The 17500-nt window shown below is 45.3% G+C and overlaps 1 protein-coding gene across 1 annotated transcript in view; it reads right to left on the bottom strand.

Moving 5' to 3' along the window:
• LOC143315128 (plexin-B2-like) overlaps positions 1-17500 on the bottom strand; it is a 144294-nt gene that overhangs the window by 99139 nt on the left and 27655 nt on the right. Inside the window, exon 2 of the mRNA XM_076722610.1 lies at positions 1-37. This exon is cut by the window's left edge and continues 21 nt beyond it. The gene's annotated coding sequence lies outside the window, so the exon portion shown is untranslated. The remainder of the gene's footprint in view (positions 38-17500) is intronic.

The following is a 17500-nucleotide window of genomic DNA, read 5'->3' as shown; positions in this document are numbered from 1 at the left end:
TGGACTCTGATGACATGGACCACCTGACCCTCGTCTCCTGCACAAAGCACAAAGGTCACAGTCATGATTCGGCACTTTGGTTTGATTCTGATCTTATTCAAATAAAGAAATGCATCATACTGCATTCAAGCCTTCTGCTAACAGGACCGACCGCGACTTAACGGTTCTTCAAACTGCGCAAAGAACTTCATGAACACGACGCTAAACGTTTGTACACATTGAAGGTTGACAGCAGGAACAGCAGCGCTTTGAACATTAAAAGCATCACTGCTGGTTGAAATCGTCAGGAAACTATTTTTGGCTCAGATCTGAGCTTTCTAAAAATCCTCCCGTGGGGCTCTGGAAGCGTTTCATCAGCCTGAGCGGTCAGCTGGAGTTAAAACATGGAAATTAACCAAATTGAAGCCATGAGGTACAAGCTGCCATTTGAAAGAAGGTTAATTATGCAGAGAAACAGCTAAAATCTGAGGAGATGGGAACAGTGTGGAAGTCAACTTCTGAGGAGATGACGCCCACACATTATCTCCGCTCAAAGAGTCCGACGGGGGGTGGGGGGGTGGGGGGGGGTTTGACAAAGTAGGACACACACTCACACACACATGGATGGTAATTACACTTAATGGAGGCAGCACTCAGCCTCCGACTCCTTCTATGACTCAGCCTAATCAGACTTCAGTGGTCCGTGTAACCTGGACCGAACTAATCAACCACCTACACCACCAATCATCCGCCAGTCACAAGACTTCGGTCCACAGCCAGGCCCGACCATCAGCCCGAGATGAACAGAGTTTAACGACATGCCGCCGCCGCTCAATGAGCTGATTTCATGGCGTCTGATCCTGAAGCTCTTCACCAGGAAGGATCAATTACCATCGAGAGTCACACAAGAGGATGTTTAACAGGATCCGCCATTACACTCACACACTAACGTCACATCGTCAAAGCAAACAGTGATGCAGCTGATCCACAACAGGGTCTCCATTACAAAACAGACGCAAGTGAATTCTTCATTTGGATGGACGCCACTTCAAAATAAAAGCACCAAAAAAGCCAAAACTCTGCAGAGTCGAATTACTGAGCAAAATGATGACATTTGGACGCAACACTTCAGTGCTGAAGGTGCGAGTATGTACTCCTCAGAAGAAAAGGCAGCGTGAAATCCTGCATCTACAATACTTCTACAAACGACAAAAAAGATTTTAAATACAGATTAATCTGTCAATTTTTTCTCAATTATTCCTTTAAAATGTCATAAAACAGTGAAAAATGTCCATCACTGTTGTCCTGAACCCAAAAATGCTGCTTAAAAAACTTCCAGGGTGATTAATCGATCACCAAAACACTTGCTGATAAATGAATGCCTGACTGATTACCAATAAGTCGTGACACTGAAGTCACCATTTATCAAACTGTCAGTATTTAATGATGAATATGACATTCACAGCCTCATTAAGACCTCAAGACAATTAACTCTGTGAGGCTGAATCCTGTTTCACGTGTCCACGTCCCTCATCGGCTCGTCTTCCAGCGGAGGACATTTTGCTCCTCTTACAAAGTCGAGTGACGGTTGGAAGGATTTCAACATGTTCGCCCTTTAATTAACTGGATATTATGAATCCATCCAACCATCTGCCAATCAATCCTGCATCTACCCAGCGGTAAATACAACCTCCTGTACGGCAGCACAGGACGTCCTTGGGACTTAATGAACGCTGCAGCGCTGAAGAGCAGCGACTGATTGTGTTTGTATATCTATCAGCCGGAAAGTTCATTTGTAAAGCAACAGGACGAGCTCGTGTTTAACGGCACATTTTCAGGTATTTCCCCAAAGAGTCCAAGAGGCCCGAATGGGAAAAAACGGAGTTTTTCATTTAGACTCACAGAATAATTCAGTCACAAGCAAATCTGAGCAGATTTCAGAGCTTTTAAACGTACATTAAAAACGTCCATCGCGATCAAACTTTAAATTTGAGAATCCAGATGTGCACACGGGTATTTTTCAACAGTTTGTTGTGACGGAGCCTTCATGTGTTGAGTGTCGCTTTCCTTAAAAATGGCGTCTGAGTGTTTGAAGTCTTTAAACTCTTGAACAGAAAGTATGTTTTATAGTAAAGACCAGAACTCTGCAGAGCTCGTCTGCGGAAAACGCTTCAAACCCGTCACTTATGATGAGCAGTTGTACAAACCGAGCTGTGCTTTTTGTGCCGTTACACCTCCATTGAAGACCTACGCATATTCAGCCGACGGTGCAGCAAAATGTGTGGAAACCAGCCGCAATACCTGACGTGTCCACCAGGAGGAGCAGTGCTTACGGAAGCTGAAACAGTTCACCGGCATCAGACTGATGTAGTTTAACTATTCTGGACATTTTCATTGACCCAGTGCGCCTGAAATCAGCTGTTCTTGTACATGATACGTGTGAAGGAGCGTGCTAGCCTCGACAGCGACAGAAAATCCGGCACGGGAACGCCGTGGACGAGCTGCGCAGGCCGCTGCGAGTCGTCCTTCAGAAACAACACCTCCGAATTTGGTTTACGATGAGGGAGAAAATCTGCTTCTCGCTCATGGCTGCAGATCCTGTTTGCTGCCCTCCGGTGGCTGAACTCTCACACTGCTGCAGCGATGAAGAGGAGTATCCGGGCGTGGCCAGAACACCGTGACATCCAGCAGAGGAGGTCAGTGAAATGAAGCCTGTCCAGCTCAGTGTTGAGTTACTCTGCAGGGATGCTGGAACCGCTGGCATTCAGAAAAGCCCTGGTGGCTGGAAATCCAATAAAAGAAGGAGTTAACGCCTGCATTCTTGGAATTCCCCCCCTCTGTAATATCGATGCCTGTATCAAATGACACTGAGGAGTGTGAAGACATGGGAGTGAAGCAACGTGCACACACCCTCTGAGCTGAAGGAGCATTACACACTAACTGGGAAACAACAGGAGGAGGATGAGGAGAGAGATTTAGGTTCAACATGTGCAGACTGAAACCTACATACACTGTAAACACACACACACACACACACACACACACACACACACACACACACACACACACACACACCTCTGCCGTACGACAGATGGAGAACGAGCGCTGCACGCCGTGATGTGATTTGCAGGTTGATGTGTTTTCGCCGGTGGAGTATTTCATGATAGTTTATTGCACTTTGAGTCTTTTAAATCAACGAAAACACACACTCTCATGCGGCGGGAGGAGAGCCGCCCTGTAAATCAGTCGTGCTGGCGGCTTCTTATCTGAGAAATGCCAGCTATGAGAGCAGGGCGGCACGGCAGCTGAGCTTTCTCTCCCTGTAATGACTCGCATGGAGCCGCCGCCTCGTCGAACGGCGGGGAGGAGGCGAGCGGCTGCCAGGTTGAGGTAAGAACAGCGTCGCGGCGTGCGAGTAATGATGAAACAATATGAAACAACTGAACTTTCAACACGTGTCACAGCGTGATGAAACCAGCTGTGTCGCCGCCAAACCGGCTGGGCTGGTTTTCTGTTGACCGATGTACGCCTGGTTCTAAAAATAAGACCAGAGTCAGCCTGTGGTCCAGCACTGAAGGTGACAGACGTCTGCTGAAGGTCTGAGCAGGAACACAGCTTTTATTTTGAAGGGTTGGGACATGATGAGATTTTACTGCTGATCGGTCCAAGTCCGAGCTAAAGTTTCTGGGTGGGATAAACAGGCCTACAAGAGCTAAGATCATCATCTGAAAGGAGAACATTAGCGCAGCGTTCACTTTCATCCAGCGTTTCTGTGCTCCGCCTGACAGCAGCGACGTTACTACACGAGGTTTTCACCCTCAGTAACGGACATGATGCTCCATTAGGAAGCGAGTGTCAAACACGTCAATCCTGGAATTTAAGCTCACATTGTGTTGAAAGACCCGGATGGACGTGGAGCCGGATCTCGACTCCCGTCCCCCCTCGGGCCTGCAGGAGGAGCTGCCCTCCAGTCGGGCCACGGTTGTCACTGTTCTCCACTGAGGTTTGGCCGAACTGGGCGCAGAGAGACGCCCTTCAGAGCGAGCTGTGCGTGGTCGACGGACTGTTCTCACCCACATGAAGCGATGGACGCGCCGCTCGCTGAGCTGTCGCTGCTTTCTGCTTCTGAACTTTTAAGTGGTAAATCATGGCAGCTGTTTGGAAAGGAGTCAGATTCCTCCACCCAAATCGATCATTTATAGCACATTATGTCGCTGCTGAACCCTGTTTAATGTCACATACAGAACAGGGTTAGGTACCAGTGCTAGAACGATGAATACTGGAAGTCCTGGAAACAAACCAGGAGATATTTGTTAAGACATTTCTTTGCTGAGAATAAATAGATTTTTCTGCAAGTTGGACAGAATCTTCAAATGTGCAGTAAGAAAGTAGAATAAAATGAACAATATCTGCTCAAAGAGGAAGAAGCAGCTAACACCTGACCAGCGTTCACACAGCGTTTCATGTCATGTTCTGGTCTTTTGTAGATCTGGATTCTCTCGTTCAGCTGCTTTTCTCGCCTCTAAATCAACGTGAATTCGTCGTCTTCGGGTTAACTCTGGGAAAGTTGACACTTTTCAGTATTTCCTGACTTTGACAGCTCATGAACACAACAGTTCAGCCTTTGTCTCGATGCTAACACCCATAGAAAGTTCTCGAAGTCCTGCAGCATAATCGACTTCTCCACAGTTAATCTGCGCGAGTTTGCTCCAAACACTCGGGATGAAATCCACTTCCTTCCACGTTGGGCGATCGCCTCCTCGCACCTGCAAAGCTCCTCAAGCTGCTTCATCTCCACTGATTTGCTGCACGTGTGCTGCAGACAGCGACTATCAGCTGTGGACAGTGTTGCATTGGAAAAGCAGCGATGTATCATTATTAGTGTTAAAAGCCTTTGTTTTCTGCTCGCCAGCGTTTCCAAAGGCGTCGACTTAAACACATTATGCAGAAATATGACAGCTGCTGTAAGCCTGCAGCTCATCGAACACACACTCCGAGGCTGTAAGAATCTTTGTATTGAGGATTAATTAACGCTGGTGGTAATTTGCTCGTTCTTTAAAGGCTCGTGTGTTTGGGAATTACAAACCTTTTCTCATCAGTCTCAAACTCTCGTCCTCCATCTGATTCACACCCTCAGTTTTCCTCCCTGAATCTCGCCTTCACAGCCTCAGTGCTGCTGCTCAAACTGTGTGGTTAATCCACTGTGGCATGGTAAAGGCTTTACACACACACACACACACACACACACACAGGTCTGCGCCTGTAGTGGAAGCCTTGCAGACATGGGATTTCCTTTCACATCCAATTGAGACCAAAGAAACTTGGTGAGAAGAAGAGCATGGAAAAGATAAGCTACAAACACACACACACAAACAAACACACAAACAAAAACACACACACACACACACACATCTGTGTAATTATCAAACCAGCATCACACACAAACATCAATAGCCTAAACACAATGTTAACGTGATCTAACACGCAGCTTATAAACCCCCCAAAGAGACATCAACTGTACACAAAAACGACCACCCTCCACCGACACACACACACACACACACACACACACACACACGCACACACACACACACGCGCATCTTCTTCTGTAGGAGTATGCAGACAGGAATTTGTTGGGCCGTAATTACAATGTGGAGTCTGAACAGCATCCGATTAAGATCCAGAGGTTTTATGGCAGGCCTTTGAAGAGCTCTGAGAGCAGCATCTCAACCTGGCTCAGCAAACCAGACTGCACACACACACACACACACACACACACACACACACACACACACACACACTGCAGAGGCTTCTTTCTGGTTGCAAACAAACCAGCTTTCCAATGCAAAAATGCGATTTCACTGGGAATACACCGGCAGACGAGCTGGTATCCAGTCAGCTGTCACATGACGTTACCTTCTAGTCACATTCACACATATTCAAACCTGCTTTCTGTCTCACTTTTCAGTTGTTATCTGGAGATGCTTCATAACTGCAGCAGCTATAAAAAGTCCTCAAAATAACGAGTAATTTGCAGCAAAGCCCTGAAATGTGACAGCAACACGGCGCTTTTTTTAACCACGGCTGCTGCTTTCATTACGATCTTTAGGACAGTTAAGAGTGGAAATACGGAAGAGGAACGATATGCAGCACAGATACCAGATGGTATCAGGACCCAGGATATTGTGACCACATGGACGTTGCCAGAGGCCACCAGCACTCCCCGCTGATAAATCAGTGGCATCTATGTTGCAACGCTGCGAGGAATGCAAAGCTCGAAAATCAAACTTAAAGCTGCACTAACCGACGGTTTTACATGGACAATAAATCAAACGACTGTGTGCAAAGCGAGGCCACAGAGAAGTATCTCCAACACCGCAGCGGTCCGCCACAGTTCAGCATCTTTCAGCTCATTCTTTTGGTTTTGCGGCACAAAACTCGACGTACTTTTGGTTCACTGTCGCTGACTCTGCGCTAACCCGCTCAGCTCCAAAGCGTTAGCCGCTAGCTGGTGAGCATAGCGGAACATTTAGCAGCTAAAAGCAAACAAAACAGAGCTGAGAAGAGTGAATGCTGGACTTACATTCATCAGGTGTCAGGAAACATACACTAAATGAATGCTAATGTTGCTAACAAGCTAGCCACAACAGCCTGATCCGGTCAAAATATGTCCAACTTGTGTGCAGTATTCAGCTTGCTGTGGCCAAAAAACTGTGGAATAAGTTCATGATATAATAAAAACAGCCGAAAGGGAAGATGGAAAGACTTCCACACTCTACTGCATTTTCTCACTCGTGCTGCTGCAGAGCTTTGACAAGTTTCTGTGAATGCTGTGATACTTTTCTTCAGTCAGAAATAACCTTGACATCAATGAGTCCAGCAAGCGACAACCTTTTCAAAGCCGCGACTCGAGCCTACAGGACACGAGTTCTGGACACGGAGCCGAAACAACTGCTCCTTTAATCTGTTTGTAGATTAAAAAAGAACATTAATCTGCATTTTTTTTGATGGTTCATTGATCATGCAAGTCCGTTCTCAAGCAGAAATGCTCAGAATTTGCAGCTATTTCTATTTTCTATCATAATAAAGTGGATATAACCTTTGGAAACATCACTTTAGAGTCTGAGAAACTATAAAAAGACACAGATCTTCAGAGGAATAGACCTTAATGGTTAAATCCACTGCATTGCTTTATAGCACAGCAGTAGATGGCTTTACATAATGACACAGGAAGTGCCACAGTTTTCAGGTTTTCACAGTTTTTTCTGGCACTGGTAGATGTTGGAAGATCCTGAGCTCTTCATATATTCTGTACAAGCAGAATAAGTGCTTCAACTATAGTTGGAGAGTTGGTTAAACTCAGTATTAACTGGCCTAATGTTGGTTTCTATCAGCTAAAGTGGTGAGAACGAAGGCTTGGCATTACTCAGATTTCTTCAAGGGACAACTAATCAATAAAGCCCACAATAATCCTCAATCATTGTGCATCATCAACACAATCCTTGACTTTTACAGGACGAGCGCTCGCGGCCCATCCTGCATTTCACCGGTGCCAGGTTGGGAATATAATACACCGTCGCAACCTTATGCTTTATTGGCATATGAGGCATAAAGGCTAATGTTCACGTGGAGGCAGAGAGGAGCGTATGGGCAGGAAACAAATGTAATTACCAGAGTTGAGAACTTTGCAGTAGGTGCTATTGATTTTCTGAGCAGCTCAAACAGGTTTATGCTTACAGAAGCAGGAGGAGAACTACAAACGGAGAAATGAGGCTCCTCTCAGGGAAGGAGTTCAATCCAACGTGGCTTCCACCAAACGCTGCTCCTGCTGTCCACCTCTGATACGATGGATGCGACCCCGTTTGATGGATTACATTCATTTAGGTGTGAGATTATTAACACCAGGCTGGTTATCTGTGGGGAAATCTTCAGCGGACGGAGTCTGGTCACTTTCAATCAGGATTTATGGGCAAAAAATGCTTTTATTTGTGGCAGTAACAAGAGCAGAAGCACCAAACACTTGGAGTAAAAGTAGTTTTTGACTTCACTTTAAATGCATTTACTGCAGCTGTTTTTTTACTGGGAACCAGACACGTTCATGACAAATGTGTTTTCAGGGTTGATACTGGAAATGAGTGACTAAGAAATACAGTGTTGGCTTTCAGCTGCAGTGAGTCAGACTGTTTCTTGTCAGGAGGAAAAAATGTGCAGAACTTTGATCCGTTCTTATTGTCTTCACATTCAGTTCTCTCGTCTATTAGGAAGCAAATGTTTTCTATAATTCAAAACATAATCAGTCCACAGGCGACGTGTCAATCTGCACAGAGCAGATCGAGCCAGACAGGAAGTAAGACACAGGAGCGGTGTCTAGAATCTGGTAGATTTTCAAAATAAAACACCCTGTGCAGCCTCCTGATCGTACGTCAGCAGGAAACTCAATTAACACAGATTAAAAACAGAAAGCATTTAACTATGAAGCCGACGTTTCCGTGGAAGAAGCGCAAATATCGAGGAAAAACCACCAAATCACCAAAATCTGAGCAAGTCACGAACGTAGACCAGCAGAACCCCTCTGAAGCCCACCGGGTGCATTTCTCTATAGCTTCATAGATCATATGAGCATCTTATATGTAAACGTACAATTAGGTCTTTGTTCAAACAGATGTATTATTTCTGTTCCACCAACAGACCGACCTCTGTGCCGCCGTTGAAGACAGGAAACAGCACTCGACAGTTGAACGAAAGATTCAAAAATCCCTGGTATGGACCCTACAGCTCTGTCTTCCACCACAGAAGAAGACGTCTGTCAGCCACAGTTGACAAAAACTCTGCTCTAAATACCACAACATCGATCAACAGTCCTCCGCGAGAGCCAGGAGTAATTCAGCATTACGAGGAGATTCACCCTCGGGTGAACCTGAGGGAGGCAGAGGAGAGTCAGCTGAACAAGTTTCCTCTTTCAACCCTGAACTAAACCTTAAAGCGAACATCCAGCTCAGAAAACCTACAGCTGTGCACTGAGAGTCATTCAGATCAGACCATTAGAAGAAAACAGCAGCCTCTCAGAAGTTGGATTTTAATGTCTTCCCTCAACATTTAATCTTACTGACATTAACGCGTGTTGTGCTGCGACCTTAATGTGTTCTTGGAGTTTTACAGTGAGTTTACAAGGTTTCCTGGCATCAGTAAGCACCGTTTGACACAATCACAAGACGACTCAGGGACGCACGGAGAGCGTTTCCTGCCCCGTGATCGAGTCCTCCGAAGACCTGCCTCCACCTGATCATCAGACATTTGTCTCACACTTAAACATAAGCAGTTCAGCATTAAAGCATAAAATCTCAAAGTGAAAGTACAGGAACCAGAATTAAACAAGACTACGTGTACTTTCATGCTAGCAGCTTGTGAGGCGATGCTTCGTCATAGCGGTGCTTCAAGCTAAATGCTATTATCAACATGCTAACACGCTTACAATTACACTTTTGTGATGTTCAGCAAGGCATCTCCATCTTTGATCTCTGAATAAACGTCAAGCAGCTCCCCGCATACGTACAGGATGATCAAAGCTACTGTTTAGCATGTTAGCATGCTGAGGCTACAGAGAATGACAGTAGTTTTGCAGGTAATTTTGACCTGATGATGGATCACAACGGTTAGCTGGTGGGTAATCAAAGCGGGAGCGAGTCAGACTGCATCATCCAGATGTTTGCTTTAGCTCCGTGCTGCAGCTAAACGCTGCTTCTGCATATTTAATGTAACATCAGATCATTTTAAAAGATACAGCTCGTGAATTCACAGGCCATAAAATCAAACTTTCAACAAACATTATTACATCTATTACTCATTATGAGAGTACTGTACTGCACGTGGAGCACTTCCATTGTTATATGGTTTAACTAAGATATGCAAAGCCAACGTACTCATGGGACTTAGTATTAATAATATATTGAAGACATTTGTTACTGTTAGCAAGCTTTTGAGCATTATTCACCTAAAGTTCATTCCCACTCTCCTCAGAGACATTACAGGTGTGATAAGGAGCGAAGCTTTGGCCTGCACAGATATACGACACGATGTGCAAGATTAGAAATGTACAGTACAGATCGTCCTGTCATAGTTTTAAAGTAATATTGTACAGCAGCAGTCTGGGAAAGCCCCTGGATTCCTACAGTATAACCGATGACTAAGCGTACAAAAATACAATCCCAGCTGTAATAAAGCAGAATCGGTTGTTAAATTCACATTATTTCACACTTGTAGATGAGATCCAGCAGCCAAAGAGAAGTAAAAGCAGTTTTAGAGCTCTGCACGTCGTCCTACAGCCGTGACCAACCCTGCTGTGAAACATGTGAAATGTAAATGAGACGGAGGAGGGAAAGACTGGTGGAAGGAGGTCCCTACAGAGGTCATTTGTCCTCTGCAATGGTACAGAGAAGTACGTCTGCTCTTAATTAACTCCTACATCGTCATACCAGAGCCATGCAGTATTCCTCAGAGACCACAGGGGCTTTCCCTTTTCCCATGCACAGCGCTGCACAGGGCAGGACTCTGAGGGGAGGGGACGCCCAGAGAACACAAAAACCCAGGATGAAGAAACAACGTTGGGAAACGAGCGAGAAAACTGCAACTCACGCCACAATAACAACCTAAAGAAAGAGAGCTAAAAAAACCTGACGGCGATGAGAGCCCTCACTGCTGACTGCTCGGCAAACACGTGGATGTTGACACAGTGTTCGAACAACCTTCCGCACAGAGAAGATTTGCATTATGGTGGTTCATCATCTGTCTGCAGAGTCGTGTTGTAACGTTGTTTGCCAACAAATCCACGAAAACACCAAAACCAACAATGTGTGCGTCGCTCTCAGAGTCATTTCTGACTTCCTGTCTGAGCCATAAAGCCCTACTGAAGATGTAAATCTTTAAAAACATGTCACAAAAATAAAGTTTCACTTGGAAAAAAATGTAACAGCTCAGTTTTAGGGAACTATTTTAAGCCTCAGATTAATCCACATTTGGTGCTCTAGTGAGTATTTGGGGCAGCAGGACGGCGTATGTGGGAATAAACCTCACGTCACCAGTGGATCATCGAGTTTTTAGTAGTATTGGGACAACAACCGAGCTCTGAGGGACAGAGGGATGAGATATATGAGGCCTTGGTTGGACACTTGTTAGCAGCATGAAGTCATTGTTGGTTTTGATCTTCTCATGGGATTCATTAAGACTTCAGTCACTCTGAAGTGTCCACCATCGAAAATAAAGGTAACTAAAACATTCAAATGGGTCTTTGCTTTACAGGCGGAGAGCAAAAAGATGTTTAAAGAAGTTTAATTCATCAAACAAAGGTGTTCTGAAATGGAGAGAAACCCCAGCCAATCAGAGGCCTTCATTACATCTTCAATAGCTGCTGCTAAGCATTCAAAGATGGATCCGAATGTTTGGTCGGCTTCGTCTTTATAATCAAGAACCGTCTGATCAATCAACATTTTGCCATTTGTAGACTGAGTTCTATTGAGGAAACATTTAATTTTGCCTTCATTTGTTAAATAAAACCAAGTTTCGTAGAAAGTATAGTTTCAGTATTGGTACAGAAACTTGCACTCCATTGTGAAGTACAACAACAGGCTAATTTTCAGAGTATGCAGTAGAAAAACACCAGCACAGTATTAATTGTCTTCCTCCGTTGCGTTGGACAAAGGAAACCACAGAGCTGTCAACACGTCTGACCTCCGGCTTTATGGCTTCGCACAGAGACTCGTGTTTACAAGGCAACACATTATCTGGACACAAAGCTAACACAGCGAAAAGCCATCAGGGGTCACGAAGGGTCTACGGAGGGTCGCGACCCTCGACTCTAACAATGAACTGACCAACTACTGAGGAAGAGGTCAAAGGTTAACTGACAGGCTCGTCTGGAGAAAGGAGAGAGACGGTGCTGTGAAAAGAAAAGTGTTTGTGTCTTTTTTCCGTTTAAAGGAGGCGGTTTGTTTGGTTTAACAGCTCGTAGCTCCTTAAATAAGCTACTGTGAGAGCGTCGGGTCAAGATGCTGCACGACGCACAGCTCCCTTTGTACGTCAGGACGATGTCTCGACGATGTTAAGTGCATAATTGTACAGCTGTAATGTTGGAAAAGACTTGTTTCAGTAATTAGCTTTGCTGAGTGCTAAGCTAACAGGCTAGCTTTGCTCACTGGTCATGTATTACTCTACATATACTGTATATATACGATTGTTTCTTTGGATCCATCCAAACAACACAACATCTCTAGAGCTGGAAGGGTTAAAGACGACGGAAACAACCGAAACGAAAACCCTAATTTCATTTTAGTCACGTTAGATCAAAAGACCTTTCATGGACAAATTAACAGCGCGCTCAGATCTGTACTTACATACAGAAGATAAAGATTTTAACAAGCCAAATGAGACCCGTTAAAGTTAAAAAGGTGCCTTTCTGCTCTTCCCCAGCCTGAAGACTCATTCGATTCCATGGAACTATAAAACCCGACATTAAGTACACATGAGAGAACTACTGAAGTACAGTTACAGGTGTGGTTCTGCACACACACACCTGTAAGGAGGAACAAATACACATGCAGCAAAGCAATCAGAGATGTTGCCCATTTCCATAATGAGGTTCAGGAGGTGAAACAAAGTTCTCTCCGCCTGCTCTTCATCTTCCCGTTCCTCCGCTGGTGGTCTTATTAAATCCTCTCCATCTCCGCGACCTCGTCTTTCCTCCGGCCGAACAGAAGCTCATTAGACCGGCGAGCGGAGTTTCCCAGCTATTTAATCCATCTCGCGGGTTGTCAATCTGTCTCCTGAGCTTATTTTTTAAACCGCATCTCAATGTGGCGCTGAAACATTTTTAATATCAAATAATCCATCTTGATCTATGGGGAGCGTTGAGAAAGCCGTTAGTGAGTCAGGACTGCGCGATCCGCCGTCGGGGAGGGAAAAGCAGGATAACTATTAATAGCTATGAATCTCTCTTTTGTGTGCCACCTGTTCACCTGCGTAACCGCGAGTCCTTCAATCAATCTTCTCGACTGCCATCTTGAGATCTGTTATGTCTTCCGCGTGGATGCTCGTGTCTGATGAAGCCCAGTTTGACCCCGCGAACCTTAATTAGCTGAAATGGGTCGTGCTGATCTTTCATGGTCATTAAAACACACTAGTAGAGTCCCAAATATTAAACGCGACCATCTGGGAGTTGGACGTTGAGTCTGCTCCAGTTTCCACATCTCGGTCATCTCGCGGTCAGGTGACCTCTGAAATGTGACTGTCGGAGCCTTTGATGAAAACACATTTCAGACGCAAGATCCTCGAATACATTAACGCCTGATACTCTGAGGTAGGGCTGAATCTAAAAGCTGACACTAATTACTTCCATTATCTATTACTTATTGATTAAGTAAATAACTTCCTGCAGTTCAAGGTCTTCAAACGTCTTCTTTTGTCTGATCAACAGTCAAAAACCCAAATTCACTCAGTTTTCCATCATGTGCACCAAAGAAAAACATCAAATCCTCACATTAAAGAGCTGGAACCAGCAAATATTTGGCATCTTTTCCTCAAAAAAACAACTAAAAACCATTATTCTATTCATCATTACAGCTCTACTCTGATGATATAAAGAATCCTCCGACTCCCACTCCTTTAGATATCTGGCAACCGGGCAAAGAGTTTTGAGGATTTGCGGCTCTAAGGAAGCGCGTAAAGAGGATTTGTGCTCTTGTAAAGATGTTTGTGTCCTCTGTGGTCATGAATGAGGGCTGAAACCGTTAATCTGCTCATTATTAACTGATCACTCTTTTTGTTCAAGGTTATGTTTCCTAATTGCTTGTTTTGCTCAACCAAAAAGAGCCGGATCGACTCGATTAATCAACGAATCATTTCAGCCCGAGTCAGCCGGACGTTGCCCACGTGGAACAATACGAAATGAACAACTAACTGTCTAAAACCTGTTCTAAATGTGAGACTGAGATATCTGTCCTCCTGCAATGACCAGAAGGATCAAATCTACTCTGAAACGAAGCTTTTTCTTGAAGGACGAGCCGCTCCAGCTCGACAGAATACGGGACTCTTTTCCTTTCTGCTCTGCTAGCTTGTTTATGGCCTCACAAAAGCTCAAAAAACGGATGCGAGGAGTCTTGCAGGTGGTAGCCTTGATCCCTCTCTGCTGGTTTGGCCTGAATCAGAAACACTGAGGGATTCTGCTCGGCCTTTTCTCAAATTCTCTGAGTCGAGCTCCGCTTTGTATAAAATGTTAATTTTACGACTGAGCAGTTTACAGACAGGGAGACAGCAGCACATCGTATTTCATTAGCGCCTGTCATCTATTTTATAAAGGGGGCAATAACAAAGATTTCTGGTGGCCCTCATAGCAGAAAAATGACCACAATATGTCAGCTGGGGTTGATCAATACCAGTGACTCCCCCATTACTCGGCCTGTGTGATAAGATTTTGGCTTCCAACACTCCCATTTCAAGTTGTTTTGGAGCAAAAACCCACTGGACTTTAGAGAAACTCCCAGAAGTCATAAATTATTTGGCACCTTTAGTCGCAGAGGGGCTGGACTGTGCACTCCAGACTTGGTTTCAGGGCAGGCGGCGGATAAAAGCTGAGTGTACTGTAGGAAGCAGAGGACAAATACATCCAGGGTATTATTCAAAGCAGTGCAGCAGCAGTGGGCTGCTCCGAGCTGGAAAGAGCTGCTGGTACTCTATCAAACCGAGTACTCACAATTACAAGAAAGGAAAAGATTTGTTTCGTGCGATGTGGCGAGAATGAAGATTCAGGAAAACGAAAATTCACTGTTTAAGATCTCTTTAGGTCATCGTCTGAATTCTGCATGAGATGAGAGTCAAAGCATCACTTCCACCAAAAAGACTCCAAGTTGAGACAAAGACACGATGCAAAACCTGCAACAATTAGCCCATCGATTAATTAAATCAACATTATTCTGCCGGTATTTCGATAATCGATTAAGCGGATCGATGCAGTGCAGGGCTGGTGGGGAGACAGCCCACTGTAAAAAGACAGCAAACGCTCTTAAGTGGAATTAAATCAAGAAAAAGTCCTGGAGATCTAATCTGAAGAGGGACGTTGAACTTTTTACCTGCCGTCTCAGGTGTACTATCAGCCCAGAATGAGATGGTTGGAGTGAAAACCAGCAGAGCTCTGGGCCTCGAGGACCGCCGTCAGAGACCACGCAGCATTGACTCCAGGCTGAGCTTGAATTATTCCATTCATGATTTCTAATTTCTGTCCTCTAGTTTGGGTTTTTTCCACCGTGGATCGTAACTCATCTCAAAAACTTAAGCGCTGCCAGGGTTAACTGAAATGGTGCGTTCAACTTCTTCAAGTTTAAGCTGTTTCCTGCAGCTGCAAAGGACAAAGCCTTCCTAGTGTCCTTAAAATGTTATGAAATTAAAGTTTATTACCCAGAAATCCCGAGCAGAGATGTCAAGTACAGAAAATGCCTTTTTTCATGTTTGCAAGCCCATCTTTGCGGACAGAGCGCCCACTCTGCTGTTTATTTCACATTCTGAGCTTCGATTAATGTCTTCTTTTGTCGAAAATCAGCCATCAGTCAGCACATTAACATCAGACTTCACCGAGAAAAGAGTGAATCTACATTGTTCGAGCCAACAAAAAACCGAGCTCCTCTGTTGTAGCTGCCGGGTGCAGCTTTCTATTGAACTGCTGCTCTTCTGAGACCTCTAACTCGGCAGTTTCAAAACAATTAGACCAGAAAAAGACAGAACACAGACAGATGCACCGCAGCAAAAGAACCGTAATAACAATTATGCTAACTATTCATCCATCTCTCTGCAGTTTACTGCTGAATGCTCTGGAGCTTTGTGGGACTAATTCAATGAATCATCTGTGACTGGAGGTGTCCAATTTTTAATCTCCTGCCTGCAGCCCTTTTCTTAAGCATCAAAAAGAGGTCTGGATTCAACACAAACACCGATTTTCCCAACAGAGATTCTACTACAAAGCCGGTTCTGTGAAGACGACTGTCAACACAACTTCTTCTCATGTGCTCTCCCGTCACGCCGGCTTCATACTAGCAGTCAGACCACGTCTTTCTTCCCCCCACAAACAGCTGACATCTTGTTTTGGAGCCGGATGTGTCAGTGATAAGGACCAGCACTGTGGTCTGCATTCAGAGCTCCCTGCTGGTATCAATCACTGTCAAGGCGCTTCAAACCCACTTAAGATCCCGTTCTCATGGGTTCTAGACATCACAAGCTGCAAGTCTTCTAAGAACAGGATGTGCCCGTTAAAAGAGTTTTACTGCCTGCTTTCATTTCCCAAAACATCACCGACTAGCTCTCCTGAAGATGTGATGATTTCTGATGCGTCTACATGATGATGTCTTGTAACAATTACAAGCACTCAGAGCTTCCTGCAGGCCGTCGTTCTTGGCAGGACGTGCAGACAGTGATCAACGATAACTCGCTGATCCGGTTTGGATGTTTTAATGCTTCACTTTCATTTGATGACATGAGACCGATGCAGTGTTCATTAAACCTCAAAACGCCAAAGAGCCGAGGAGACAGTGATACAGACACAGGACGCCAGTACAGGACGCCAGTACAGGACACCAGTACAGGACACCAGTACAGGACACCAGTACAGGACACCAGTACGGTGGGAGAAACCTGACCAATCACAGCTGAGCATGTTAACTGTATCACATGACCATTTCACTTCAGGCCGATGAGGGTCTGCAGGATGTGTGCTGGCGTGAGTCCATGTGTGTGAACAGAGCATCAGGTCCCGCCGCTTCGTATTCATCTCCCCTCACGGCTCGCTGCGTCCGCGGCTGATTGCTGGACGGATGTTGGGAAATCACACTAAGTGAGATGACACAGAACATTAAGAAGCTGCCACGCTGCAGGCCGCATCTCAGCCCGAGATTCATCTTTCCCTCATATTTACTCCGCTTCACCACCGGCTGCTGAGCGCTGGGAACTCACGCGTTCCCGTCGACTTACACGCCCTGACCTCAGCATTACTTCCTGTACTTCCATCTCTTCTTGTTTTCGTCACCGCTCCTCCTTTCCCTGCTTTGGTAACCATTTGTTCTCCAGCTCTGTTTCGTCATCTTTCATCTGCATTTCCTCCATCTTGTGTCAGCAGCCTCTATTCTGCGTCCTCCCTCGTTCTGACACTCGTCTGTTTGGATGCAGATGACTCCACGTTTCCGTTCGCATGCTCGCTGACCCACAGCAAACCCGCCTCTGAGTGCAGCCTGACCTCGCCTGACGATCCGGGGCTTCTGGTTTATTCAGTGAGCTATAAGCTGCTGCACTCAGCTGGACTGAGGCCAAGATGAAGAAACTATACATGCTGCGTCTTTCTCTTCGTATTTAACGACCACGTAGCAAAAGCAGCACAGCAGCGGCTTCATCACTCGGTCGGCGTCCATACTGGATCCTGTCCAATCACAGTGCTGGGAAGTTAAAATTTCAACTTTGAAAACTGGGGTCCACAGTGGACAGGTGGGCAGTT

Source organism: Chaetodon auriga, chromosome 22 (assembly GCF_051107435.1).
Source record: "Chaetodon auriga isolate fChaAug3 chromosome 22, fChaAug3.hap1, whole genome shotgun sequence".
Taxonomy (NCBI): Eukaryota; Metazoa; Chordata; class Actinopteri; order Chaetodontiformes; family Chaetodontidae; genus Chaetodon; species Chaetodon auriga.
This window is presented reverse-complemented; position numbering and strand designations above follow the sequence as displayed.